The sequence below is a fragment of the Schistocerca nitens genome, chromosome 5, assembly GCF_023898315.1.
Source record: "Schistocerca nitens isolate TAMUIC-IGC-003100 chromosome 5, iqSchNite1.1, whole genome shotgun sequence".
In the NCBI taxonomy this organism is placed as follows: Eukaryota; Metazoa; Arthropoda; class Insecta; order Orthoptera; family Acrididae; genus Schistocerca; species Schistocerca nitens.
Window position 1 is genome coordinate 79,121,660 of NC_064618.1, and position 16,492 is coordinate 79,138,151.

The window sequence follows — 16,492 nt, forward strand, 5'->3', positions numbered from 1 at the left end:
AAATAAGTCAAGCGGCTCTGTCAATCATAAAAAATGAACTCACAGCATGGGCTATCGCCCATGCAAAACTTGAAGGCCGGGTGCAAGAGTTGGAGAAAGAAAACAGTAGATTGAGGAACCAACTGGTTAAGACCTGGGCGGCGGTGGCTGCGCAAGCGCCGACCAAGCCGCACACAACCAAAGAAACCATTGATAAAGTCGCCAAAAGAACAGACACTGCGGTCTTTCTCAGGACACTGCCTGGGCAAGACACCAGTGTGAAGAAAATCCGGGAGCTGTTCACAAAAACAATAAACCCAGCTAAAGATAAAATTAAGATAAAGAGGACTAAATCAACAGAAACTCGGTAATTGTGGAAGTAGCTTCGGAGGAGGACAAAGACAAATTATTAAACAATCAAAAACCAAACTCACTAGTAAAGTGTGAACCCCCAAAGAAAAGAAACCCTTTAGTAATCCTTTATGATGTACCCAGTGTAATGACTGATGACGAACTGACGAACACAATAAAAGAACAAAATTTTAATGATCTAAATGAGGAGGAATTTCGGAATAGCTTTAAATTGAGATTCAAGACGGGGCCTCGGGGGCGTGATGTGGTTCATCACGTTGCTGAGGTCACGGCACCAAAGTGGAGGAAGATCACAGCAATGGGCAGACCATATGTAGGATTCCATTCGGTCAACGTCAGAGACTACATCGTGGTACCTCGCTGCCACAACTGTGGTGACCTGGACCACATACTAAGGCTTTGTACCAGGGAGTCGGCTTGTACGAAGTGTGGCACAAATGGACACAAACGCAAAGACTGCAAAGCAGCCGCGGTCTGTATTCCCTGCAAAAGCCGCGGGAAAAAGCCATGTGGGACGTAATTGCCCAACATATAGAATGTTAGAACAACGATTGATCTCCAAAATCGATTATGGCTGATCGCAGTCCACCAAACAGGATGCCAAAGCGCAAATCCCCGAGCAAGAGGAGGCGGGACGCTACGAGGGCAACCAGGTTTAATAACTTCCTGATGGCGCTTTCGGGCGCCACTAAGATAGAAATAATAGACAAGGCCATCCAAACAGAGCCTTATATGATTGATATAAGCATACAAATAGATTTCCCCGTACTGAGCACAGATCCCGCCCCTCAACGCCGGGAAACGAAGCCGACAGTCCATCTGAAGCGGCAAGGGCGTCCTATGACTGTAATAAACCCGACAAAACTTAAAGAAAACCAACCCATCCAAGAAAATGCAGCCACAAGCACAAGCCTGAAGTCCACAACGCAGAACACCCCAGTGGTCAGATTGCCACCCGTGGACCCGGTAAGGGTGTACCCCAACATCGAGTACACGATGCAACTGGGCAGGCTGGAAGAGCCGATTACCCTGGCCACTACCTTACGACATGTGGTCCGTGTCGGACACGAAGAGGGTAGAAAGATAACCTTCTCGGTAATGGAGCCTGTGGACAGAATTCAGCTCAAGTCAGTGAATCTCCCCACTGATTTCGGAGCCCTGCGGGACCTACTGAAAAAAGTTTTTGAGAGACGTGGTGAGAAGTTTGACCTTCAGGACATCTATGAACAGGCCGTACTGGCAAACGGACTAATTGCTTTTGACTGGAGTAAGACCTGGCCGGACGACCACATGCACACATACTTCCCATGACGACTGAAATAATAATTGGACAATTAAATACGCACAACAGCCGACTTGTTATGCAGGAGCTCCGCAAAGAGGTGGAGGAGAGGAGACTGGATGTGCTCTGCCTACAGGAGCCGTACTCCCAAGCTGGGAAAATAGCTTTTGCTGCCGCAACTTGGCAGATTGTCAGCAGAGGTGAGGACCCTAGAGCGGCAATAGTAGTTACAAACAAACTCTTGAGGGTCACCACGCTCTCACAATTTACAACCAGTCACTGCAACGTCGTGGAGCTTCAGTCCCCGGTGGGAGTAATTATTCTCATAAACATGTATTTCCAATACGGAGACGAGATTGAACAACACGTAGAACACCTGGCAAGAGTTACCGCGGCGTTGCGGGGACGGAAGATAACCATAACAGCTGACATCAATGCAAAATCCCTCCTGTGGTACAGCGGCACCAGAGACACAAACGGTGATAAAGTGGAAGATTTTCTCATGGCTTCACAGCTCGTGGTGGCCAACAGGCCGGGCAATCCTCCTACCTACACAGCAGGAGGAGGACAAGGCACCAATATAGATGTAACCCTAACATCACATAATGCAGCAAACCTCATAAAGATTTGGAAAGTCGTAAGCAATGCCACCACGAGTGACCACAATTTAATAACCTTCACTTTAGGTGAAAGAGAGTGCCGCTGGACCGTGGTGTGGGAAGTACAATTTAACTACAACAAAGCGAATTGGGAACTACTAGCAAGGGAGTGCGACATTCCTGCCTTACCGGAAGGTGACGTACATCAAGACCTAGACGTCGACGAAAGAGCTGAGGAACTGGTGGGTGCAGTACATAGAGCGGTGAGGGCCGCTGTACCAACCAGGAGGAAGGCCGTGGCGGCCTCGCCGTCACCATGGTCGGCCGAATTAGAGGAATTACGTCAATCTGACAGGAGGCTAAGGAGGAACTACCAGCGCAGTGTCGTCTGGCTGGAAAGGCAAAGATGGCAGTTGCGATATAGGGAGGCCAAGCAGAGATTCCAGAAGGAGTTACGCGAAGTAAGAATGCGTAGCTGGGAAAGCTACGTGCTGAACCAGTTGGCTTTAGATCCGTGGGGTCTCCCTTATAAATTAGTAAGGGAAAAAATCCGCTCTCCCCTGGAACTATCAACAGTTAGGCAGGGGGATGGGATGACGGAATCTTGGCAGGAAACTACTGAGGTCCTTCTCCAATCCCTGCTGCCTGACGACAATGCGGATGGAGAAACCGAAAGCCAGAAGCAACTGCGGGACACATACCTAGTAGATTACAACAACGACACGGCAGTCTACCCATTCTCGGAAGAGGAGGTGGCTGCACAAATAAGATACCTAAAAAGAGGGAAAGCTCCAGGACCAGACGGCATTGTCGCTGAGGTGGTGCAATTCCTGGCACCCCAGTTAGTCGCCCCGCTGACCCACCTATTCAACGAGTGTCTTAGACAAAGGAGGTTTCCCAAGAAGTGGAAAACTGCGAATGTGGTAATAATAAAAAAGGAACCAGAAAAATATCCGGCCGAAGTTAAATCGTACAGGCCAGTCTGCCTATTGGACCTCTTCGAGAAGCTTCTGGAAAAACTGCTGGCTGACAGACTGACGGCTCACCGGGTACTGTGTGGGATGAGTAGCACGCAGTTTGGCTTCAGGCCGGGGCGGTCGGCATCTGATGCTATCGCTCTGGCGGCTGAGGTCTGCGGCTCAACGCCACATAAGTACGTCGTCGGCATCATGGTGGATATCAGTGGCGCCTTTGACAACCTGTGGTGGCCTTCGCTCTTCTCCTGTTTACGGGAGAAAGAGTGTCCAGGGCCGCTTTATGGGTGTCTGAGGAGCTATTGTAAGGACAGGAAGGTTTGGCTATCATCCCCTAGCGGGAGAATTGGAAAAGTAATTACCAAGGGGTGTCCCCAAGGCTCTGTTCTGGGGCCCCTTTTCTGGGATATCCATATGGAACCATTACTAGACGGACTACAACAAAGTGAAGAAGTGCTAGAGGTGATAGCCTACGCAGATGACCTCCTCCTGCTGGTCGGCGGTCGTAGCCGAGAGGACATCGAGCCAAAGATCGAAAGGGCCATTGAAAAACTGCACCAATGGTGCCTTAACACGAAGATGAAAATATCTCCGAGTAAATCCACATACTTACTGCTAAAAGGTCAACTTATCAGGAATCCCACTGTCAGAATCGATGGCTCACCAGTTCTTCGGCGACGGGAGGCGCGACATCTGGGAGTCATAATTGACGAGAGATGGAACTTTGGAAGACACATAGAAACTGATGTATCGGCAGCTGGGCCAACACCTTGTAGAATGAAGTGGCTGAAAGTGCACGCTAAACTAACGCAGACGGGCGTGAAGTACTGGAACATGGGACTTATTAATGAATAAGAAGAAAAGTACGTAGCTGGAATAATATACTTAACTTTATTCTCTTGTTGGAATACATCTCTTGAATAGTAGTAAGCTATAAGCACTGATACACATGGCGCCTTGCTAGGTAGTAGCTATGGAATAAGCTGAAGGCTATTCTATCAGTCTCTCGGCAAATGAGAGGAAGACTTGGTAGGTCTGGTCGCAAGCTATGTCGTCCGTACAACTGGGGCGAGGTCATGTCCGTGTCTTGTGACCTGCCATGTGGTGGCGCTAGGATTGCGATTACACAGTGGCGACACGCGGGTCCGACATGTACTACAGGACCGCGGCCGATTTAAGTTACCACCTAGCAAGTGTGGTGTCTAGCGGTGACACCACAGAAACCGTAACCCAGAGAGCCCTCCAATTACTAAATAATCTCATTTACATTGGACATAAACGATTTCATCTCCCCCCTCATCTCATCAAACTATCATAATGGTATTGTGACCTCAGTAGTGGGTTACGGCTCGGCAGTCTGGGCGCACAGGCTCACGCGGGTCGTGCCCGCCATGATAGTGAGAAGAGTCCAAAGAAACATGATTCTAAGATCAGTAGGGGCCTACAGGACATCACCAGGGGGAGCTCTGTTAGTCATAATGGGGCTCTGCCCGTTAGATATCAAGATACGTGAGCAAGCGGCATGGTACTGGGCTAAAAAAGGGAATGGGGAGAAAATAATAGATATCATGGGTGTGAGAGTAGAGGATAAGAGAGAAATAAGAAACAGAGGGGAGGAACTGTGGCAGAGGGATTGGGAGGAAGATGAAACGGGGAGAAGAACATTTCAGTTCTTACCTGACGTTAAAGAACGCGGGGCCATGAAATATTTCGAACCTACACGAGGACTCATCCATTTTCTCACTGGTCATGGACCCTATCCGACATATTTATGTCGGTTTGGGAAAAGGGCAACCCCCGAGTGTGACTGTGGCGCGGCGGAAGGAACTCCCGACGATGTGGTTTTCGAGTGTCCTCTCTTCAACGACGTTGCGACAACGAGACAGACTTCCGAACAACGAGACACACAATCTCCTAAGACAAGAGGACACTTTCCATAGTTTGAATGCTCTGGCAGATGAGGTATCGCGAAAAGTGTTAACAGAATACCTGAGGGACCAAGAATAGGCACCAAATTCATAAGCCAACCTATTAAGACCGATCCCATTCCCGTACCGCCTGTGCGTGGAATGGCCGACTTCCATCAGTTGGAAACCGCCACGTACGGGATTAGGGGGTGGGGGGGGGGGGTCAATTACACCGATTGCGACTAAAGCACCAATGATGACGTAGGCTAAGTTAGTAGTAGTAGGACTTAGTTTAGAACACTAACATAGGAAACTGCAGCGAATACTAACCTTGGCCGGCCCAGTGCCAGGGGCATGCTCCCCGGGGTTAGCTCGAGGAGCTTGGCCACTCTAAGTAGGTTTGTACTTTACTGGCACACCTGTGACGCTGCAGTTAGTAGTCATTTCTAGGTTAGATAATTAACTAAAGAAAGTAGGTAAAACTAAACTGCCCATTGCTGTTGTAGGAATCTAACCATACTGTAGTAAATTAAACTGTATTTCATAATTGTAATATTAAGCTGCAATAACTTAATTCTATGTAACAATTAATGGCCCACTAATCATGTTAGGAGGTGGGTCAAATATGTACGAGGGCCGTTCAGAAAGTAACCTCCGGTTGATTGAAAAAAATACACCAAGTTAAATAAAAATATTTTAATATATACATCTTACAACTACATCTTTGCACTATTTTTCTACATAGTCTCCATAGCGATTGAGGCACTTATCGTATCTCTTCACAAGCTTTGAAATTCCTTCTGCATAAAAATCACCCGCTTGTGCCTGGAGCCAGCCTGTGACCGCATCTTTGAGCTCTTCGTCGTCATCAAACCGCTGTGACCCGAGCCATTTCTTCAAATGCATGAAGAGGTGATAATCACTTGGCGCCAGGTCTGGGCTGTAAGGTGGATGGTTGATAACGTCCCACTTGAAGGACTCAAGAAGGGCCGTTGTTCTGCGAGCAGAGTGAGGACGGGCGTTATCGTGCAAAAAAACGATACCGGAAGTCAGCATACCACGGCGTTTGTTCTGTATAGCCCGTCGTAACTTTTTTATTGTTTCACAGTACACGTCTTGATTAATGGTCGTACCACGTTCCATGAATTCAACCAACAACACCCCTTTGGCATCCCAAAACACCGTTGCCATCAGTTTTCTGGCAGAAAAATCTTGCGAGGCTTTTCTTGGTTTGGTAGGCGAATTTGAATGTGCCCACATCTCTGTTCTTTTGTCTCAGGGTTCACGTACTTAATCCAGGTTTCGTCACCGGTCACGATTCTGTTTAACAATGGTTCTCCTTCGTCCTCATAACGTGACAGAAAGTCTAATGCAGAGGCCATTCTTTGAGTTTTGTGGTGGTCGGTAAGAATTTTGGGCACCCATCGTGCACAGAACTTACGGTAACCCAATCTTGCTGTCACTATCTCGTACAAGAGAGTCTTAGAAATCTGTGGAAAACCAGTAGACAACTCCGACATTGAGAAACGTCGATTTTCACGAACTTTTGCATCAACTGTCTGAACGAGTTCGTCAGTCACCAATGATGGTCTACCACTCCTCTCTTCATCATGAACGTTTTCTCGTCCACTTTTAAATAAACGTACCCATTCACGGACAACTCCTTCACTCATAACTCTTGGTCCATACACGGCACAAAGCTCACGATGAATAGCTGCTGCAGAATATCCTTTGGCTGTAAAAAACCTTATGACAGCACGCACTTCACATTTGGCGGGGTTTTCTATTGCAGCACACATTTCAAACTGCCACAAAAACTAAACTAGCGCAGGTACGACGTTCACTCGACCACGGCTTGATGCCGACTGACCTGTTGAGTGCGTGAACGCACAGATGGCGTCGCTACTCCCCCCACAACCCGCACTGTGACCAATCGGAGGTTACTTTCTGAACCGCCCTCGTATAATTTGCATTGTTGTGTCAATAAAGAATTTTTAAAAAAATCTGATGCCTGAGAGTGTTGGGGAGCAGTGAGTTAGTGAGACGGGCTAGGATCCGATCGGTGAGGGTGGTGGAGAGCCTGACCCGTTGGGAGGGGCGTGACGCCTGGACCGCTTTGCGATATGCTTCGACCGCATGGTGGCTGAAGACCGCAGCTTTTATGGTCGCTGGCAACACATTCTGAGTGCACTGTTAATTCAAAGGATAACAACTCACTCAAAAGTATGTAAATGTTTATTGAACTTCTCGAATTTGAGATATTCTTTTGAACTCAGCTCGCCGATGTGGCCGAGCAGTTCTAGGCGCTTCAGTCAGGAACCACACGGATGCTGCGGTCGCAGGTTCGAATCCTGCCCCCGGGATGGATGTGTGTGATGTCCTTAGGTTAGTTACGTATAAGTAGTTCTAAGTCTAGGGGACTGATGACCTCAAATGTTAAGTCCTATAGTGCTCAGAGCCATTTGAACCTTATTACTAGTGTAGTAACGTGCCGCAAATATTTCATAGTAACTGTTGAAAATTATGGAGTGTCTGAAGAAAAGGAAGCGTTTATGACAGCATGTCGCGAAATGTATACGGGTCAGGGATTGCAACATTAGAGAAGTCATTCATTAACGCGAGGAGGAGGTGTGGGCGGCATTCCCTTATTTTGAGGTTCCACCAAGTGAGATGTGATGGCCCCCTTGGAGATACATACGAGAAAGGAGCAGTTTACTGTGGTCACATTTTTTATTTGGATGGGTGGGAGAAGTGTTAGGGGGAGGGTACAGCCAGGACGTAGATGCCTAACTGAAATAACTTCGTGTTAATCACGCTCCAATTTTACTGCAACTGAAAAAGGCGATTTTTGGAAGTTTATTGTCTGTGGTGATGAGCGCACGGTAGAAGACTGTGAGCGCAGACTAGAGATCAAATTAACAAGCAAATTTGGTGATGTTAATATTTTACGAAGCCTAATAGAAAACCTCCAGGCCTTTCTGCCAGTCTACGCACTTTTCTGGGATTCGACTTCTCAGCGCTGAGGAGGAGAACACGGCAAGTACTATAACCCGATTCCCAGAAACTTCGCTCAGTGGAAGAGCAGTCAAAATAAGTGAAAATAAGCCAAAATAGTAGAACCGCTCGCCCACACCGGCCGGCAAGGAATGAGGAACATTTATTTGTATTACCCAGCTGAAACAGCTTTCTTTACGAAGAAGAGCACAAAATTCTACTCGTTTGATGATGCAGGTTTGTGGGGCGCTCAACAACGCGGTCATCATCGCTCGTACAAGTTCCAATCTTTCCATTTCCAGTCTCGCCACTGCCCAAATGATGATCAGGTGATGAGGACAACACAAACACCCAGTCCCCGGGCGGAGAAAATCCCCGACCCAGCCGGGAAGTGAAGCCGGTACGCAGCGATCCAGAGGCAGCATCTACTCATTTGAGCTGTAACAATTCCTCTTTTAGGAGATACTTTTTTACATTCTATTTCATTGAAATTTTTGTTCATCTATCGTTCTGGTCGTAAGCATTTAAGTAATGTTAGAGATTTTAGCTGGTGTAGGTAGAAGAACAACAGAAATGATGGGCTTTCTCACACATCTGTAACTTGTGCTGCAGTGATGCCAGGAAAGACTGTGCTCCAAGTCGTTTCCACGTACCTTTCGTGGTAATCACATAAATGACCACAGTGAACAGACAGTAAAGGGACGTTGCCCAGGCAGTGCAAGTTTTTCCCAACACAAGCCAAATTTGAAAACATAAACCGGGCACATCTTATTTAACTGTCTAGGTTTCTTACTGTTTAATTTCTGAAGCAAAGAATTGTTTCAGCAATCTAGCTTACAAGTACACTATTGCCCATTACAATTGCAACACCACGAAGGATAGAAAGTAACTAAATTTTACTTGTTATGCTGATACAGTTTAGTATGGGCAGTAAATGGTTAATTTTACGTGTGATTTACGAGTATACAGAGCGCAAAATTTCATTCATAGAAACCTGGCGGCAACACTGGCTCTAGCACAGCTGGACATCGTGTCAAAGTAAGTTTCGGTGACTGACGTGGGTGCATTGCTCCATGCTATTCAACTATACATCAGAGGTCCTCAATCATAGCGGCTGGTGAATGCTGGTACCCCAGGCTTTCAGCACCAGAAGTCCAGGCGTTTTCAGTGAGCGACAGATCTGGAGAACACGCTGGCCAGGCCAGCAGTCAACTATCATCTGTATTGAGGTAGATCAGGGCAGCACACGCAGTATGCTGTCTTGCAGTACCTTTGTTGTATCGTCCAGAGATCGCAGACCACATGGAAGTCGGCAACACGAATCGGTACCACAGACATTAGCGAGGACTTTCTGCAATCCGCAACGACGTATTGGAGGTGCTGCAAAGAACCATGCCTCCCTCTCAGCTCAAACAGCGCCACCACTCTGATGTCTATATAGTGTCAAACATGCAAGAGCTCGACCCCAGTTCGAGATCTCAGCTACAGCAGCAAACATCATAGGGTAGGACCGTCGAGTTGTTAAAGTATATGATGAAATTCTGTTCTAATTGTCGACCATTGCACCTCAAGAGAACATTTGTTAATTGGTGCGGTAAGTGATACTTTGCTATTCAATGACAGTTGTGAATTATCCTGTACACTTGTGTCAAAGTAAATCTTTTATTCATTAATATAATAAAGTGAACTAATATTTCATGAGTTTTAGTCTGATGCGCCACCTCACCGTTCAATCAAACAACATACAATTCTGGCAGAGCTAAAGTAGAAGGATGCTCCACTGGATCACTAAGTCGGTCAGGGGCCCTGTCCTGGTGGTGTGAGAAACGGCAAATCCAGGTCCGAGTCCCTCTCCTACATGAATTTTGAACTTGCCATTACATTACCACAATGCCCTGTGCGACTGGAAATCACGAATTCCCAGTCATCCATTCCTTTTCTTTCCTCGGTCTCTATTTCCTGTCAAAGTACACTACTGGCCATTAAAATTGCTACACCAAGAACAACTGCAGATGATAAACGGGTACTCATTGGACAAATATATTATACTAGAACTGACATGTGATTACATTTTCACGCAATTTGAGTGCATAGATCCTGAGAAATCAGTACCCAGAGCAACCACCTCTGGCCCTAATAACGGCCTTGATACGCCTAGGCATTGAGTCAAACAGAGCTTGGATGGAGTGTACAGGTACAGCTGCCCATGCAGCATCAACACAATACCACAGTTCATCAGGAGTAGTGAATGGCGTATTGTGACGAGCCAGACGTTTTCAATTGGTGAGAGATCTGGAGAATGTGCTGACCAGGGCAGCAGTCGAACATTTTTTGTATCCAGAAAAAGCCCGTACACGACCTGCAACATGCGGTCGTGCATTATCCTGCTGAAATGTAGGGTTTCGCAGGGATCGAATGCCACGGGTCGTAACACATCTGTTCAAAGTGCCGTCAGTGCGAACAAGAGGTGACCGAGACGTATAACCAATGGCACCCCATACCATCACGCCGGGTGATACGCCAGTATGGCGATGACGAATACACGCGTCCAATGTGCGTTCACCGCGATGTCGCCAAACACGGATGCGACCATCACGATGCTGTAAACAGAACCAGGATTCATCCGAAAAAAGGTTTTGCCATTCGTGCACCCAGGTTCGTCGTTGAGTACACCATCGCTGACACTCCTGTCTGTGATGCAGCGTCAAGGGTAACCGCAGCCATGGTCTCCGAGGTGATAGTCCATGCTGCTGCAAACGTCGTCGAACTGTTCGTGCAAATGGTTGTTGTCTTGCAAACGTCACCATCTGTTGATTCAGGGATCGAGACGCGGCTGCACGATCCATTAAAGCCATGCGGATAAGATGCCTGTCATCTCGACTGCTAGTGATACGAGGCCGTTGGGATCCAGCACGGCGTTCCGTATTACCCTCCTGAACCGACTGATTACATATTCTGCTAACAGTCATTGGATCTCGACCAACGCGAGCAGCAATGTCGCGATGCGATAAACCGCAATCGCGATAGGGTACAATCCGACCTTTATCAAAGTCGGAAACATGATGGTACGCATTTCTCCTCCTTACACGAGGCATCACAACAACGTTTCACCAGGCAACGCCGGTCAACTGCTGTTTGTGTATGAGAAATCGGTTGGAAACTTTCCTCATGTCAGCACATTGTAGGTGTCGCCAACCTTGTGTGAATGCTCTGAAAAGCTAATCATTTGCATATCACAGCATCTTCTTCCTGTCGGTTAAATTTCGCGTCTGTAGCACGTCATCTTCGTGGTGTAGCAATTTTAATGTCCAATAGTGTAGTTTCCTCTGGTCACAACAATCTTGGTGCAAGACAACATCACAGACACGTCGAAGGCCCCGTTTCTTCAATAGGCCGTAACACGTCAGTAATGTAAAGCTTGTTGCCCCAGTTACCAGCTATCAGAATCAGAGGTGATCGTGCTGTCTATCCAAATCTCACCACCACGTCAGGCGTTGGACCAGTAAGGCAAGGACGAATGGAGTTTGGCAACGTTCCTTCTCTTCTGGACCTCCACATATGGATACGTCCATCGTGACACGTCTGAAAATGTGGGATGGTGCCAATCCAGCATCGAATGTTGTTGTTGGGCTCACCAATGACAGCACACCTCTCCGCTGCGGCGACAAGCAGGCCTGCAGAAGATGAGTCAAGCTATGTCTAGACACATACGTAATTGGCAAAGAATGGTTTCTTTATATCACCTAGCAAGTCTTCGGTTATAGTCTTCACCAGACATACGATTCCTCCCACGGGGGCGCTGAATCTTCGGCCGAATGATACCAGTCAAACGGCGGTGAAATACCTTGGATTTCATATCAGCCACAGTCCTCGGTGGGAGAAACATACTATCTACATCGATACTCTGCAAATCACATTTAAGTGGCTGGCAGAGGGTTCATCGAACCACCTTCACACTTCTCTATTATTCCAATCTCGTATAGAGCTCGGGAAGAATGAACACCTTTATAGGGTGCGTCAAAAAATGTATACACACTTTGAAGCGTCATAGAAAATTTATTTCCCGTTCTACAATGTTAAATTTCTAGAAATGGAAAGCCTAAAGTCCAATTGGAAAAATAAATGTACTTTGTAAGTGTGATTAATGTTCAAACTGGTGGCCTTCAGCATCAATACATTTCTGAGTACGAGTCACCACTGATTGGTACATCGCACCAAAGTGTCCAATGAGATTTCTGCGCACACCGCCTGAATCTCATTCCAAAGTGTGTCCAGGTTACGTGGTTTACGTTTGTACATCTCATCTTTTACTGTGCCCCATAAGAATAAATCCAGCGACGTGAGGTCTGGAGAGCGTGCAAGAAACTCGATTGGTCCCGTGCGTCCTATCCACTGGCCTGGCACATTGTGATCCAGGTATGCTCGTACGTCCCTATGATAGTGCGGCGGGGCGCCATCTTGTTGGAAATAAAACTCATCATTACCGTATAATGCACGACTGGCAGGGAATATGGAGTCAGCAAGCATTGTTAGGTACGTTTCTCCAGTAACAGTACCTTCAAAGCGGAAAGGCCCAATGAGTCCCCTTGCAGACAAACCACACCCCACATTAATACCAGGCAAATTCACAGCCTTTTCAACTGTAATGTGAGGATTATCTTCCGCCTAGTACACACAATTGTGCCTATTGACAGCACCATTGAGTTTGAATTGGGCTTCATCCGACCAAATTATGCTACCCATAAATCCCGGTTCACGTCTCACCATCTCCTGAACCCATTCACAAAATTCTAACGTTCGATCTGGATCATCGTCACTTAGATGTTGCACTTTCTTCAGAATGCGTAGCACACTACTAGCACTTACATTACTCTCACGTGCCGCTTGGCTGGAAGATTTTTGAGGCGTACTCTGAAACAGTTCCGAGACCGCAGTTGTGGAATCATCACTTGCAGCTGTACGAGGTCGCCCTGATCGACCTTTATGCACATCACACACTGCTCCATGAATTTCTAATTTGTCTCGTAGACGTATAATTGTTAACCTTGAAGGTGGTTTTGTACCATATTCACTTCTCCACTGTCTTCGAACCGCAGCTGCATTCTCAAACTTCCAGTACCACTTAATTATCTGCTTCCGCGCTTCAAAGCTCAAACGCACGTCCGCCATGTTGCAGTTACTTCCTTTCCACTGCTGCCACCTGTTGAAGAAACATAACATTACTTTCTCACAGATATTTAACCTTGTAGAACGGGAAATAAATTGTCTATGACAGTTCAAAGTGTGTATACATTTGTTTGACGCACCCTGTATTTTTCCGTACGAGCCCTGATTTCCCTTATTTTACGTGGAGATCGTTCCTCCCTATGTAGGTTGGTATCAACAAAATATTTTCGCATTCGGAGAAGATAGTTGGTGATTGGAATTTCGTGAGAAGGTTCCGTCGCCACGAAAAACGCCTTTCTTTTAGTGATGTCCCACCCAAATCCTGTATCATTTCTGTGACACTCTCTCCCATATTTCGAGGTAGTACAAAACGTGCTGCCTTTCTTTGAACTTTCCCGATGTACTCCGTCAGTCCTATCTGGTAAGGATCCCACACCGCGTAGCAGTATTCTAAAAGAGGACGGACAAGCGTCGTGTAAGCAGTCTCCTTAGTAGATCTGTTACATTTTCTAAGTGTCCTGCCACTAAAACGCAGTTTGTGGTTAGCCTTCCCCACAACATTTTCTATGTGTTCATTCCAATTTAAGTTGTTCGTAATTGTAATACCTAGGTATTTAGTTGAATTTACGGCTTTCAGATTAAACTTATTTATCGTGTGACCGAAGTTTAAAGAGTTCCTTTCAGCACTCACGTGGATGACCTCACACTTTCCGTTATTTAGGGTCAACTGCAACTTTTCGCACCTTTCAGATATCTTTTCTAAATCGTTTAGCAGTTTGTTTTGATTTTCTGATGACTTTATTAGTCGATAAACGACAGCGTCATCTGCAAACAACCGAAGACGGCTGCTCAGATTGTCTCCCAAACCATTTATATAGATAAGCAACAGCAAAGGGCCTATAACACTACCTTGGGGAACGCCTGAAATCACTTCTGTTTTACTCGATGGCTTTCCGTCAGTTCCTACGAACTGTGACCTCTCTGACAGGAAATCACAAATCCACTCACATAACTGAGACGACATTCCATAAGCACACACTTTCACTACGAGCCGCTTGTGTGGTACAGTTTCAAAAGCCTTCCGGAAATCCAGAAATACGGAATCGATCTGAAATCTCTTGTCAATAGCACTCAACACTTCATGCGAATAAAGAGCTAGTTGTGTTTCACAAGAACGATGTTTCCTAAACCCATGTTGACTGTGTGTCAATAGACCGTTTTCTTCGAGGCAATTCATAATGTTCAAACACAATATATTTTCCAAAATCCTGCTGCATATCGACGTTAACGATATGGGCCTGTAATTTAGTGGATTACTCCTACTACCTTTCTTGAACATTGGTGTGACTTGTGCAACTTTCCAGTCTTTGGGTACGGATCTTTCGTCGAGCGACCGGTTGTATATGATTGTTAAGTGCGGACCTAATGCTTCAGCATACTCCGAAAGAAACGTAATTGTATACAGTCTGGACCAGAAGACTTGCTTTTATTATGTGATTTATGTTGCTTCACTACTCCGAGGATATTTACTTCTACGTTACTCATAGAAGCTGTTACAGAACTGGGAAGTCCAATACAACATTTGAAGCTCACATGGGTGCAAACTGGGGAGCGGATGTGGATATTGGACTAAGACTGTATTGTGATTTGGTAAGTCCATAAATGCACTAAGTGTGGCTTCGTTTTCGGTCAGCTCCTGACAGATGTCCAGGATGATGAGAAAAATGTCAGTACAAAGCACTCAGCACATGCCTGGGGGCCTAGCAGTTCCCACCAACTAACGCTCTTTTATTTGTAACAAATCAACCTACCCTACATCTGCACCCGAGTACCAGAGTGCGAAATTTTTAGTCAAAGGGTCGCAGTTCGCACAAGTCCAGATATTACAAGGAGCGTTCAGTAAGCAATGCAACACATTTTTTATCTCGGCCAATTTTGGTTGATAAAATGTGGAATCTGATGTGGGATATCATGGAATGTTCCCATTTGAGGCTCTATTGTTTCATGAAGCTGAGATAGGTGGAAGTGTTATACACAGCCTCCCAAATGGTGTCTGTAACGGAGCTGCGTTCCAAGCAGAGATCTGTCATCGAGTTTCTTCTGGCGCAAAGCCAAGCTTCGCAAATGTTCACAGGCGCCTGCAGAATGTCTACGGAGAACTGGCAGTGAACAAAAGCACCGTGAGCCATTGGGTGTGTTGTCTGTCATCACTGCAACAAGGTCTCGCAAACTTGTCGGATCTTCCGCGTTCCGCCCAGCCGCACACAGCTGTGGGTCCTGCAATGCTCGAATGTGCGGACACCCTCATTTGAGGTGATCGACGGATCACAATCGAGCATCTCGCTGCTCGACTGGACGTCTCTGTTGGTAGTGCTGACACACGCGTCCACTAGTCGTGGTAATCAAAGGTGTATGCCTGCTGGGCTCATCTGCGGACTAACAGACGATGAAGCGCAACGGGAGATCGTCCGTGGGGAGTTGCTTGTGCGTTACGAGGCAGTGCGTGACAATTTTTTATCGAACATTTTCACAGTCGGTGATACTTGGCTTCATAACTTAGGAACGGAAACAAAATGGCAATGGATGGAGTGGCGCCGCACCAACTCTCCTCCAAAGGAAAAGTTGGAAGTCGCACCTTTGTACTACCCTCAAGAAACTGAAGAAAAGACTTTACGCCACAAAAATGAAAACTATCATCTCCTTCGCCATGACAAGTCAAGCCCGTACACAAGTCTGCGCACTGGAGAGGAGCTCACAAAACTTCATTGGACCGTTCTCCCTCATCCACCTAACAGCCCGGATCTCCCACGTTCCGATTTCCATCTGTTTGGCCCAATGAAGGAGGCACTCCACTGGAACTAGTACGTGGATGATGGGGACGTTATAAATGCAGCAGACTTTACCTCTGACGTCGCCTAGTAGAGTGGTGCCATAGGGGCATAAAGGCCCTCCCAGTTAAATGGCGTAAGGCCATTCGTATTGAACAGAAATTACGTTGAAAAATAGGGGTTGGTAGCCAAATGTGTGGGAATTAATACGGTGTATTGGAACCCTGAATAAAACCAACCTGCTTCCAGAAAAAAAAATGTGTTGCATTACTCAATGAATGCCCCTCCTACAAGACCTTTATCCCTCAACGGGTTGTGCTATACGTCCAGATACTTGCGCAGTGAAAGTCTCCTCCTCTTCTTCTCGGATCGGTGATAATAGATTTCTCAA